General features: G+C 36.2%; 1 pseudogene; it reads right to left on the reverse strand.

The window, feature by feature from the left end:
* Window positions 1-1815: 1815 nt before the first annotated feature.
* On the reverse strand, window positions 1816-10046 carry LOC114712079 (probable purine permease 10; annotated as a pseudogene).
* Between the last annotated feature and the right edge of the window lie 4528 nt (window positions 10047-14574).

The following is a 14574-nucleotide window of genomic DNA, read 5'->3' on the forward strand; positions in this document are numbered from 1 at the left end:
GTCTGAAGGAATCGATCGATGGTATGCTAACAACTTTAACGGTTTCAATCTTATATTAAAAGCACATAAGGACGGGACGCCTCCGTTGGTAATCGTATCCATAGAGGAGAAGCAAAGGGTCATCGTGAGCAGAGTGGCGAGCATGTTCAGCGATGAAAGATGGGGTTTTGAAGAGATGTTTCCATTCTTTGCACACAGATTGAAATCGAACAATGGATTTGACAGGAAGCCTTTTGAGAATGTTGATGATAATCTCTAATGGCAGAAAGGGTTTATCGCCTCCACTTGCCATCTGCTTGCTGGGAGGGAATTAAGGATTCGGAATGGGTAGGGAGAGGAGAGTGGAGTAAAGGAGGGAAGGAAATAATCTGATTTTGTAATCTCAGAAGTTGGAAAGGCAACATAGCACAATTAAATTAGTTAAAAGGTCACAGTCTCACTCTCCGACAGCGGAGATAAAGCCAAAAGGCCAACAAAAAGAAAATAAATAAATGTTGAAAGACTTAAATTTAATATATTTATGTTTACTTACTGAACATTATTGATGACAAATGAGCAGCGTAACTATTATCATTTTCTATATTAAAACTTGTTATTATATGCTCATAAATTGTTATCAGACTTTTGGATGATTAAATTCTATCTCCAACGCCTTATAGTGATTTCTCCTTTTTGTTGTTTTATTTCTTGTTTCTTTTCACCACTATCAATTTTAATTTCTTATAAACTAATAGGATTAAGGTGTATCAAGCGCTTTGAAGTATTTTTCATATGCATTCAACACCTTAAAATATTTTGTGATACATTCAGTATCCTGAAATATTTTTTAAAGTGCATCCAATATCGTAAAGTATTTTAGATATTCTTTTGAGATACTGAATATACTTAAAAAATATTTTAAAGTATTAAATGTACCATAACCCAAATTAATATATCATCCCAACCAACTTTATATGTTAGGCTTAAAAAATTAAAAAATCAAAAACATTAACTACTCTTTAAAGTGGTAAAAGATAAAAGTCTTTAAAATGAAAAAAGCATAAATTATCAAAATTTTATTATATTTGATAAAACTCCTCACGTAAAAATTCTTACAGCTCTACGTCCGCATCACATTGACACTTTGTAACTTTTTGTTGATATATTCCTCACAAATTTTAAATAATTAATTGACGGATGATAAATAATTAATTAAAAATAAATTTTTATGTTTAAATATACCAAAATATATATAAGAAAATATGATAAAAATATAATTAATGATAACATTAAAAAAAGGACAATTGCTAATAATGACCCTCAATATGTAAAATTATGATTTGGAACCCTCGATTTGGAAAGTAACAAATAAGGACCGGGTTCTATTTTTGCAAATATGAAATCGTGGTAAAATGTTTGAAATGCCCCTTAAGCAAATGACAAATTGACTATGTGAAATAATAAGTTCACTTCAGCGAATAACAATTTCAGTAGACCAAATCACAACTTGACTAAGAGTATGCCAAATAACAAGTTGACTATGAGAAATGACAAATTCACTTTAACGAATGACAATTTCAGTAAACCAAATCACAATTTGGCTGAGGGGTATTTTAGACATTTCACCCATATTTCATATTTGTAAAAGTGAGACCGGGTCCTTATTTGCTATTTTTCAAATTGAGAGTCCCAAAACATAATTTTGCATGGTAGGTAGTCTTTATTTGTAATTTTTTCTTGAAAAAATATCTTAAACATTATGACAAACTTAAATTAAAACTTATAAAATAGACTATATTCTTTTCAAATTTAAAGCTTATAAATAATATCAGATCATCACTGAACTACTCCTGCTTGCCCAGATATTCCATTCAACCCTTCTGATACTGAGTCGCTGAGAAATTCATCATTGTTTTTGTGCCCATCAGTATAAGAATTGATCCCATCTAAGTATTGCTGGTAGGTGTATGACAAAAAGCCCCAAAGAGCAAGCACCAAAGATATCGCCTTCAACGCATTCATCTTGTCATGGAAGAATGCTAACGCCAGAACAGGTACAATTGGCAAACCCATAACATTTATCACATTTGAGAATACTGATGACACCTCCAGAATCAAACCCCACATCCCACGTTAACAAGTTGCCATGATATGGCAGTGAAGCTCAGATTCAGCACATAACTTGCCTTTCCCATTCCATAATCCTTCATTTCTGCCCTCAACCCTCTAAATTCCCCACTTGCAAATAGCCCCACTAGTATTGCCAAAGTTGCCACAAGTGATTCGTACACTAACACGTCCAAGATCACCTTGACACTTTGCTTTTTCAAAACTTTCCTAAAAGCAAACTGTGTCAGAGAAAGCACCAGTCCATACCCAGCTGAACCAGCAACTGTGAATATGAAAACCGATCGCGTACTTCCTTTTTGAGACTTGTGTGGATGCCGAAGGAGAATCAGTGTGAAAGACAAGAAGGACGGATGAGATGTTAAAAGGACTAAGGAGTTTATGGTGTAAGGAGTGAGTTTGAGTGAATTAAGGAAGAAGGAGAAGAAGGCATTGAAGGCTAATTGTGAGGAGCAAACAAGAGAATATGTAGAAACAGGAAGGTAAGAGAGACCAAAAGAGAACAAGTAGCTGTCTAACGCGACAAGAAGGCCAAGGGAGACATACACAAATGCAAGCTTTGAAACAGGGGGTTGTTCATGACTGTGACTGGTATTTGTTGCAGAGGGGCGTTTAAATGCAAGAATAGAATAAAACGGGAGGAGCAAAGGGAAACCCACAAAAAGTGACAAGTGTTCCCAACCATTTGCTGTGTCCACCTTCTTGGTAGTACAATCTTCCCAAGAGTGTTGCAGCTGATTGGCCCAGCAAAACAGGGACAGCATACAAGGCTATTCTTAACCAACGTTGGTGTCTCTTCTTGTTTATGATTGTGGTGCTTGCTTCATCAGGGAAATCACTGGTATCTCCATTGGGGTTTGTTTTCTTGTCTGAGTCAGATTCTGCATCACTGCTTGGTTTCTTTTCTTTTGCTTCATCAGCTTCTAAGACAATTGAAACGATCAATCTGTTATAGCTATATAGACATGTTGTATGATAATAGAAAAGAGCTTCCTGTCACTCATGAGTAAATATGCTAAATACTTCTTCAAATTTTTAATATAAGACTTAATTGACTAATTTGAAAATATTAAAAAAATTGCTTAATTATAATGTATATTACATTATCTTTCTGAAATATTTATACATGTCATTAGATCATATATCAGTTTATAAGTTAGACAACTTAGTTTGGAGAAAAATGATAAATATAAATTAATAGGTGACTGAAATATCTATAGAATTTCCAAACTGATGAGATGCAATGCGTGTGTGAGATCACATACATGTGCAGCAAATTTCTACAGGGTGATTTGTGATCTAAGAACAGAAGAGAAAGATATGATAATATATCTATATGTGAAAAATGAGAATGTTGACATACCAATTATGGAAAGCTGCAATTCCTGAGCTTCTCCCATGGCAAATGTGAACAATTTTATTAAAGGAAGAGAGAGAGAGAGTAATTAATGAGTTGGAGACTTGGGAGTGCAAAATGAAATGGGTTATGATATATAGAGAGGTGAATTATAGAAGAGATGATGGTATGTGTCACATCAAACCCCCCTTCCAAAAAAAATACAATGCTCAATTATTGGATTTGGTGATAATATCCCCCAAAAACACAATACTCAATTATTGGATTTGGTGATAAATGATAGGGTGACATATTGATAGTTGAATGCTAGGTTGGTTAGATTAAGATATTTGGCACAACCAAGTTTTGCATGATTGGTATGTATAAGAGTTAAATATCACAGATAACTGATAGTAATATTTAATTAATACCTTTTTTGGGACCTGAATTGATCTTAACTTTATTTTTTTTTGCTAAGAATATCTTCTTATTAAAGATAATACTATTTAAGGCATTATTAGTCATTACATGTGGAAATGGACATTTCTCAGAGACATTATGAGCATCTGGGTCCTTCCACTAAATCTAACTCATATTGGTAACTTTCATATGTTTTATTGTAGGATGCTCGTTTTTATCATCTTTCCAGGTTGATCAGTGAAGCATATTATTGCGAAGTTGCAAGACAGACAGACTTGGCCTTATTTAGTTTTTAGGTTATTTTTATCTTTTTTATCTTTTTGTTCTTTTTTCTTTTTTCTTTTGACTGTGCGGCCCAGCTTTATATGATCTTATCATTGTGATAAGATTTAATTTGGGTTTTAAAGCTTTAAATTTTATGATAGCTTATTTTGTTAAAAACAAACATTTAAAAATCATCTCTATTTTAGATTACACGTCAATTAAAATTAAAATCTACTAAAAATATAAAATAATATTAGATATTGGTCGACTGACTTTAATTTGGACAGTTCAATTGAGATATTTATTATTTAATTATTTATCTTGAATTATGAGCGTGGAAACCAATTTCCAATTTTTTTTCCTGCAAAAGCCAATTCCCAACTTAATTCCTGTTTATACCTCTTTAATTAAAAAAAAAAAGAAGAAAAAGAAGAAAGGAATGATAAGTCTCAGCTGTGCTCTCTTCTTGCACGATTATTCATATTAAATAAGTTTTGAATTATAAAGTTAGATGCCTATGTTAGAAATTATGAAAATGCTATTGTATATGAAGAATAATATGAAGGATATCATTGAAGTTTCGAATTAAAATTTAGAACTGAATTGCAATCCGAAATCAGATCAAACCAATCATTTAGAATAATTTAATTTAATTTAAATGGATAAAAATATTTACATATAACTCTAAATAAAGTAATATTTAAATAAAAAGATAATTATTTATTTGGAAATTAGAATATTCATATATACACTACACATAATCCAATAAAATAAAGCTAATAAAGCACAAATATGATGGATTGCTACTTTTTTAAAAACCTAAAATGATGTTGTTTTAAGCCCAATAATGAAAAATAAAATAAAATCCAGCCTAGTCACTAGCATATCGAACCCGGTTTGGTTTTCATACCATGAACATTGCCAAGAGAAATGCAATAACTGGGGGAAAAAGACTTTCTAATACCTAAGCTCCTTACAACCCAAGGAAAAAAAAAAAAATCAATATAACAAAGTACTCTTGCAAATACAAAAAGAAACGAGAAAACATTATGGTCATGTTTGGATTATAGTTACAAACTGTAAACACTCATTGGAAATTATGAAACTGAAATCGCAAAGTGAGTTGGACAAACAATATTATTTGGTTGGACTAACTTTTCTAACTAACTTATGGCCTTCAATCTCAATTAGACTCAACGGAGAAAAATCTCTTTTTTCAAACTACAGTTTCAAACAGTAATCATTAAAGATGAGCATCCCAGATTTACCTTCATATTTTTTTCTCTGCCTCATCTCTTTCATTATCATAATGAGCTTTTATTCATACCAAATACATTTTAATTTATATTCAGGTTTATCCATTATGTATATTTAATTAATTATTATAATGTGTTTTCAAATTTTTCTCCGTACCACATATTTTTATTTTATAATTTTATAAATAAACTATTTATATTTTATCATAATAATTTTACATATTTTTTTAAAACTATTATCACATTAAAAATATAAAATTTTAAACACTACTATTCAATAAAGTTTATGTTCTTTTCAGTCATTTTATAACTAAACTAATTTTTTTTATTAATCACCCAAATAACTTTCAATTTTTTAAACTGACTTTTTAAAAGCATCTATCCAAACATAAATCACATTACACTAATTGCCTTTTACTCTAATTTCAGTTACAAAAATCAGTTGGACTAAAAGTCAGTTTTGTCTAACGTTAATCCAAACACACCCTAAAAGGAGAACATGAAAAAGAAATAGGAAAGAAATAAGCCAAAAAAAGAAAGAAAGAAAAAAAAAGAAAGCAAGAGAAACTTAGATTGGCAAAATACTACTACCTCCAGTCCTAATTATAAGAGCTAGTTGACTAATTTAAGGAGATTAAAAAATAAGTTAAGTTAGTTATTTTTAATAAATAGGTATTATCTTTTTTAAAATATCCTTACTAATCAAGTGTGTTGGCTAAAGCTACAATTATTAAAAGGATTATCTTGGAAAGAATTGTATAAATATAAGAGACAAATTGGATTAGGATCTTATATTTAAAACCAGAATAAAAACTAAACGGAGTCTTATATTAAGAACCGGAGGTAGTACAATATAATTTGTGGGGTGTCTCGTCACATTAACAGTTCTTCCTAAATTCATGTGAGATTCATGGATTTTCAAGTCCCTGCCAAAAATGAGACAGCTGCAAGTTTGAGAGTTGGCATTTACATTAATTCAGTATTATAAATTTAACCACAATATAATTTGTGCACTAATTTGAACTAATGGTGGGTGGAATAATAACCATACCCCTTTTCCGAAAAGCACTGGAATGAATGCATAGTAGCAAGTTATTGGCTTGGACGGGAGTGTCTGTATACATAAGAATTACATGAAAGGATTTGAAGAAGTCATTGAACAATTAAATACTCCTTTGATCCTTAATATATGACCCAATTATTGAGTTAGTTTTGGTTTTAAATATAAGACCCATTTATCATATTTATTAATTTTCTCTAAATTACCCTTATAGATACTCCCTTAACCATAATCAAGTAGAAGAGGGAGATGAGGTATTAAGAAAGATAATTATGGTGTTTGAAGAAAAATGTATCACATTTCTTATAATTAACTAACTTACCTAATTTTCTTAATCTAATCAAATTAGTTAAATAGGTTTTATTTTAAAAACCGGAGAAGTAGCAAAAAATCTTCCAACTCAAGAAATGCATGCTTCAAGAGGTTAATTGAGAGTAAATAAAAGCATAAAAATAAGAAAAAGACTCCTGCAAGTTGGTTTTTCACTCACATGAATCTGGCTACATATAAGAAGAGTAATAATTTTTGTGGATTCATTGAATCATGTAATTATATTGGTCTTTAATATAAAAGTTAGTTTGGCATTCAATTTGGTTTTAAATATAAGATCCTACTCCACTTTGTCTTTCATTCTTTTCCATTTCTTCTAAGATAGTTCTTGTAGTAATTACACACAAGGTACTAAAAACCAAACTGGTGAATGATCCAGTTAAGACAGCAAGTTAAGGGATTAGTGGATTAGATTAGGATCAAATCGGAGTCATAATAATTAAAATAATATAATTTAATTAAAATTTATAAATATGTTCTTATTTTAATTATGATTTATTCTGTTTCCTTCTTCAACACATCAAGTCTTTTCTCTTTTCTTTTTTTCACACGCAGACAAATTTTTTAGGAAAAATTACAAATAAAAACCTCTTGATATGTAAAATTATGATTTGAGACCCTGAATTTGAAAAATAGCAAATAAGGACCGGATCTCACTTTTGCAAATATGAAATGTGGGTGAAATGTCCGAAATGTCCCTCAGTGTGATTTGGTCTATTAAAATTGTTATTCGCTAAAATGAATTTGTTATTTATAATAGTCAACTTGTCATTCGGCATACCCTCAGCCAAGGTGTGATTTAGTCTACTGAAGTTATCATTCACTAAAGTGAACTTGTTATTTTTCATAGTCAACTTGTTATTTGACTGAGGGGCATTTCAGATATTTTATCATGATTTCATCTTTACAAAAGTAAGATCGGGTCTTTATTTGCTATTTTTCAAATTGAGAGTCTCAAATTATAATTTTATATAATTAGAGGTCTTTTTTTTTTTGGTAATTTTTCTAATTTTTTTATCTCTCTCCTCTCCATTAATACCTTTTCTGACTCTCTCTTTCTCAAATAAAAGTAATAATGAATTAATAATAATCACTTTCTTCCTCAGGTCATTTCCTCAATCAAGAGCCATTATCAGTTGTGTCTTCGGATTTCTTCAAACCAGAGAGGAGCAGCCAGCAAGTGTCTTCGGATTTCCTCAAACAAGAGAGGAGCACCCGCCAGCAAGTCTCAACTCACCCACAAGCTAGAAGGAGTGCACCTTAAGGCTTGGACTTTTAGCAGCCTCCATGACTTCTCCTTGGCCAGATCTGATCAGTCCCTCTTCTTTGAACTTAACATTGTCAGTGTCTACAATGGTTGAAGAGGGAGATCTAATTACTAGAATGGAAGAGGGAGTACAACCAAGAGGCCATTTTGTATGGTAGCGGCAGGTAAGGAGAACAACAGCGAGATCCGGTAGCAGAGTTTTCCTTCCCTTTTTTTTTTTAAAAAATAGACCGGTAATCCACTTAGCCCAGCGGGTTATTTGGGTTAGTCCCAGGTTACTTAAGTTTAGACTGAGTCACACCGGTTCAGTTTTTCTTCAACTTTTGTGATCACCTGGACCGGAGAGGTGATCGGTTTGCCTGTTTACGGTTTAAACTTTAAACCAGCCGGTCCGGTTCAGTTTTTAATTCCATGGTTACACATGTTAAATATTTCATTAAATAATATTTTAGAAAGGCAACATTTATTTATTATAAATAATTAATTTAATTAATTTTTAAATTTATTTAAATTAATCAACTAGCTCTTGTATTAAAAAATAGATATAGTATTGAATAACATTTTGCATGGCGAAGCACTGCATACTTGTCTACTTGCATGTAACACATATATAAACACACGTGCGCGCGAAAAACAGTATTAAACTAGTAATTGGAATAAGGGATATCAGATCAGTGCACCTAAAATGCAGGCCATAATTTAAACTTGTGAGAGTCTCTTATCTCAAGTTGTTTCCAACTGGATGGTAAGAATCCCAATGAAAATGATTTCTGGACATCTCCCTATGCATAGCTTAGCTCTTCTAAATTTGGGAGAAGATGTTCCATGTCATCAAACAAGGACGTCAAAAACTTGCAATTAGAAATTCAAATCCAATGGAGATGAAATGAAGAGTTTCAAGGGATGGAAACGGTATAACTGAAGCACTATCACCTTCCTTGATAAACTCAGAATCCGCAGCCACCACGCTTTGTGATCCTTGAAGAGTTAAGGATAATAATTTCCATGAAAGATCGAGAAAGAAAACAGGAAGTATTAAGGAAGATGGTAGGAAGGTGAGGGGCAAAGTATAAAACTGTAATACATCTAGGCTCATTTTTTATGCTTTAGAACCTTAAAATTGGGTGGAATATAAGTGATGTAATATATTAAGAATACCTACTTAATAATTACTCCATCATTAAGAATATAAGAGGGAAAAAGGTTCAGAATTTTCTTCACCGCCTGCACCATTGTATTAAGCATTGTCTCTCTTTCCCAAAAGGCCATGACCTAATTCTTGGCCCATCCCATTCAAAATCTGTATCATTACACCTTTGCACAAAATTGTCAGCTTTGATCAAGAATTATAATACGCTTGTCAGGTTCCCGGAAGTAGAAGAGTGAAGAAAACAACACAAATCCCTAGGCCAACTTGTTTTATGTGATGACTGGGAAGCAGCAAATGTTGAGGTAACTGGATAATCCAATGTAACATCAGTCTCATTCGTTATTGGTGATAAATAAATTGGTGGCCCTTCTATTGAAAAAGCATATGATTGGAATCAAACAACGGTAACTGCTATACACATACTGTGTAAAATCGCTCAGTTTATATGTGCTATGTGAACCGAACATGAACATTCTGTAGGATTTGCTTTAAATTTACTTGTCGTTCGTTTCTTGTCCCTCAGTGAGACTTGAACTTTTACATCTGCAAATAACACCACAACATTGAGAATTTTTAGATTGTCCTTTGTTAGAGAATAATCTGGAACTATCTGTTTGTTATGATCTATTAGTTATGATGTAATCTTTGTATCTGTAACTTCCCGCGTATCACTCCTAAAATCTCTCCAAGATTTGTTGACGCACTCTCACCGTCAACTACATGTACTTCTCTGCGTGTATATATATAATGCAACCCTACAGCACATTATTATTTATCGTGCCATCAACATATTCTTGCTCTCTGCAGACTGTCGTTCTTAATTCTGTCTTGGCATCAGAGCCAGGTCCGATCATCATGTCTGCCGTCTCCTCCACCAATGAGACTGATATGTTCTCTACTCCAAGCTCAAAAACATATACTCTATTTAGCTCATCGGCACAAACATCTGCGATCAAGTTGGACCGCAATAACTTTCTCGTATGGGAGTCCGTTGTCCTTCCTCTCATTGAAGGAAACCGTCTTGAGTCTCACATCAATGGTCTCAAGACAGCACCGCCGCGCTTAGTCTCTGATGATGCAGGGACAAGACCAAATCCTGCTTTTGACGAATGGTACTCCGTGGATCGCCTCCTTGTTGGTTGGCTACGTAACACTATATCTCAAGATGTCGGCGCACAACTCCTGCACTGTAAGACTGCTGAGGAGCTCTGGTCCAGTGCTCGGGAACTGACGTGTGCATCGACCAAGGCACGTGTCATGGTCTTCAAAACCGAGCTTCGCAATACTCGGAAAAACGACATGAAAATGGCTGAATATTTGGCAAAAATGAAGAACATAGCTGATTCTCTTGCCCTTGCTAGCGCTCCAGTTGCCACCGATGATCTGATTCTCCACACACTGAACGGACTCGATGGCGACTACATCCCCATCGTAGTCAAACTCTCCGATCAATATGACCTTTCTTGGGTCGAAGCACAGTCCTCCCTTTTGGCTTTTGAGAGTCGCCTGGAGCAGTTAAATCATTTTTCTTCTCTCACCATTCACCCTTCGGCAAATACTGCAACGCACGATAGCAACGGCAGTTTCTTTTCTGATTCATATGGTCGTGGTGGTCAAAGTTCACGAGGAGGCCGCTGGCGTGGCGGCCGCCGCGGTGGTCGTAATACTTCCAATAATGGCAGTCGTCCCTACTGCAGTCTTTGTCAACGTCACGGTCACAAGGTAGCAAATTGCTTCCGGCGCTTTGATCGCTCCTTTCAGCCACCAGCCTATTCACACACTCCTCAGGCATTCTATGCTACTCCAGAAACAGTGGCTGACCCCTCTTGGTACATGGATAGCGGCGCGAATTACCATGTCACTCCTCACTCCGAGCAGCTAGATCACGTTGTACCAGCGGGTAAGTCACAGTCAAACCTCCTTACTTGTTTTGGTGAGAAAAACCGTGTTGTTGGTGTTGGTACAGCCTCTCTACCCTGCTCTCAATCAAAAATTTTTCTTAAGAATGTCTTGCTCGTTCCTTCAGCCACTAAAAGTCTAATGAGTGTGAACAGGTTGATTAAAGATAATGGTATTCATGTTAACTTTACTGACTCTGAGTGCACTGTGAAGGACAAGAGAACAGGTCAACTTCTGATGCAGGGAAGTCCCAGACACGGCCTTTACCCAATGGAAAGTAAACTCCGACCACAGCCTCAGATACACGTCGCCCAGTACACACCAAGCGCCGAGGACGAGTTCATTAGATGGCATCACACCTTCGGACACCCTAGCAATAAGATGCTAAAAAGCATCATGAATAAGTGTACCATGAATTTTGCTATTAATGAAAAATTTGTATGTGAGGCTTGTCAGTTGGGTAAATCAAAATTATTGCCTTTTCCCCGATCTGCGTCCCATGCATCTTCTCCACTGGAGCTCATCCACACCGATTTGTGGGGCCCTGCTCCTGTTCAATCCTCTAATGGTTGTCGCTATTATGTGCATTTTATTGATGACTTTAGTCGTTTCACTTGGTTGTATCCTCTGAAAAATAAGGGAGAGACTATCAACGCCTTCAATCACTTCCGAGCTTTTGTCAAAAATCAATTCAACACTAAGATCAAAGCTATACAGTGTGACAATGGCACTGAATATAAACCTCTTGTTCCTATTGCTCAAAAGGAAGGAATACAGATTCGTCTCACCTGCCCTTATACCTCGCCACAAAATGGGAGAGCTGAACGCAAACATCGACACATTGTTGAGATGGGCCTAACGTTACTAGCTCAGGCCAAAATGCCCCTCAGTTTCTGGGTTGATGCTTTCAATATGGCTGTGTATGTCATCAATCGCTTGCCTACGCCTGTTCTTGATGGCGATACTCCTCTATTCCGGTTATACAGGTCTGAGCCCGATTACAAACTCATGCAACCCTTTGGTTGCGCTTGTTATCCTTGTCTCAAGCCCTATAATGAGCACAAGCTCCAATATCATAGCCAAAAGTGTGTCTACCTTGGTCCCGCTTCTCATCAAAAAGGGCATAGATGCCTTAGTGCATCTAGAAAAGTGTTTATTTCTAGACATGTAATCTTTGACCCATCTCTTTTTCCCTTTGCCACAAGGTTTTTCAATCGACGGTCAAGCAACAACGATGAACAGTGCATTATCCCCATGGTAATACCTCGGCCCTCAGGTAGTGTGATGCATGCTGGGGGTGACGTTGACGGTGCCACTCTTTCTCATAATAATGTGTTGTTCGAGGCCCACAATGATCCTAATTTGAATGAAAGTGAGCCCAATCCGCGTGAGCCTAGTACCATTCAACAAGTCATACCCAATCCTTCCCTTGATCCACCTCCAGGGCCCACTGACACACATCACATGATTACAAGGTCCAAAGCTGGCATCTATAAACCAAAATACCCCTTTGTGGGCCTTATGCATGCTGAGGATCCAGCCTCACTCGAACAGACTGCTGAGCCCATATCCACCACTGCTGCTCTCTCTTCTCCATACTGGTGCAATGCCATGCAAGATGAGTTCCTTGCCTTACAACAGAACAAGACCTGGGTATTGGTTCCTTACACATCTCAAAAATTGGTGGACTGTCGTTGGGTCTTCAAAACTAAATATAAACCTGATGGCTCAATCTTAAAACCCAAAGCTCGCCTTGTTGCTAAGGGGTTTCAACAAACTCCAGGAATAGATTATGGTGAAACTTTTAGTCCAGTTATCAAGCCTACAACGATCCGATTGGTCCTCACTGTGGCTGCTACATTCAACTGGGAAATAAGGCAATTTGATGTGAACAATGCCTTCCTGAATGGCTATCTCCAAGAGGACGTTTATATGCGAAAACCCCAAGGCTTTGTGGATCAACAAAAACCTACTCATGTTTGTAAGCTTGTTAAGGCTCTCTATGGCCTGAAGCAAGCCCCACGAGCCTGGTTCGAGCGCTTGAAAATGGTTTTACTCAAGTGGGGGTTCACAAATGCCAAGAGTGACGTCTCATTGTTTATGCTTCAAACGAGCAGCCTCACCGTCTTTGTACTTTTTTATGTCGACGACATACTGGTTACAGGTAACAACTCAGCATACTTACGAACTTTCATTGACAAAATGAACTCCATGTTTTCTCTCAAAGATCTGGGTCCAGTATATCACTTTCTGGGGTTGGAAATCCATAGAGATCGTACAGGCTTATATCTCAGTCAGGCTAAATACGTCCTTGACTTGCTCAAAAGATTCAATATGCTCGATTGTGCACCAGTACCTACTCCCATGGTCACGGGTCGACAGTTCTCCATGCATGACGGAGAACCCGTGAGCAATCCCACCTTGTATCGACAAGTTATCGGCTCTCTCCAATATCTCACAACAACTCGGCCTGACATCGCATATTCAGTCAACAAACTCAGTCAGTTTCTGTCTCAGCCGCGAACCACCCATTTTCAAGCAGCAAAGAGGATTCTACGGTACTTGAAGGGGACATATCGCCTCAGCCTTCACTTAAAACCCTTCAAGTCATTACAGCTCCACGTGTACACTAACGCAGATTGGGCTATGGACACCGATGACAGAAAGTCTGTAGCAGGCTTATGCACTTATTTAGGTGGCACGCTAGTCTTATGGTCCTCGCGAAAGCAACGAGCTGTGGCAAGGTCAAGCACAGAGTCTGAGTACAGAGCCTTAGCCGACGGAGCTGCCGAAGTCAAATGGATCGATTCCCTGCTGTCTGAGCTTGGCCTCTTCTTAAAACGGCCCTCCATTATGTGGTGTGATAATTTCAGTGCTCGAGCTTTAGCTGGAAATCCCGTTCATCATTCGAGAAGTAAACATATCGAGATCGACGTCCATTTTATTCGCGACATGGTTTTGTCCGGTCTCATCGATGTTCGATACGTCCCTACTACACACCAAGTGGCTGACAGTCTAACGAAGCCTCTGCCATGGTCTCAGTTCCAACGTTTTCGCAGCAAACTCGGGCTGCTAGTTACACCCTCTCGTTTGAGGGGGCGTGTTAGAGAATAATCTGGAACTATCTGTTTGTTATGATCTATTAGTTATGATGTAATCTTTGTATCTGTAACTTCCCGCGTATCACTCCTAAAATCTCTCCAAGATTTGTTGACGCACTCTCACCGTCAACTACATGTACTTCTCTGCGTGTATATATATAAAGCAACCCTACGGCACATTATTATTTATCATGCCATCAACATATTCTTGCTCTCTGCAGACTGTCATTCTTAATTCTGTCTTCCTTTGAGATAATTTTGGATAAACCTAATTTACAGACATGAATCCAATGAGATAAAAGTTCAGTTACATCCAATTCTGATATATCTGCGTCTACTATAAAGATTTTCTTGGACCGCCAGCATCATAGTGACCTGTTTCTAC

Source organism: Neltuma alba, unplaced genomic scaffold, assembly GCF_004799145.2.
Source record: "Neltuma alba isolate B1F8T4 unplaced genomic scaffold, ASM479914v2 tig00001806_pilon, whole genome shotgun sequence".
Taxonomy (NCBI): Eukaryota; Viridiplantae; Streptophyta; class Magnoliopsida; order Fabales; family Fabaceae; genus Neltuma; species Neltuma alba.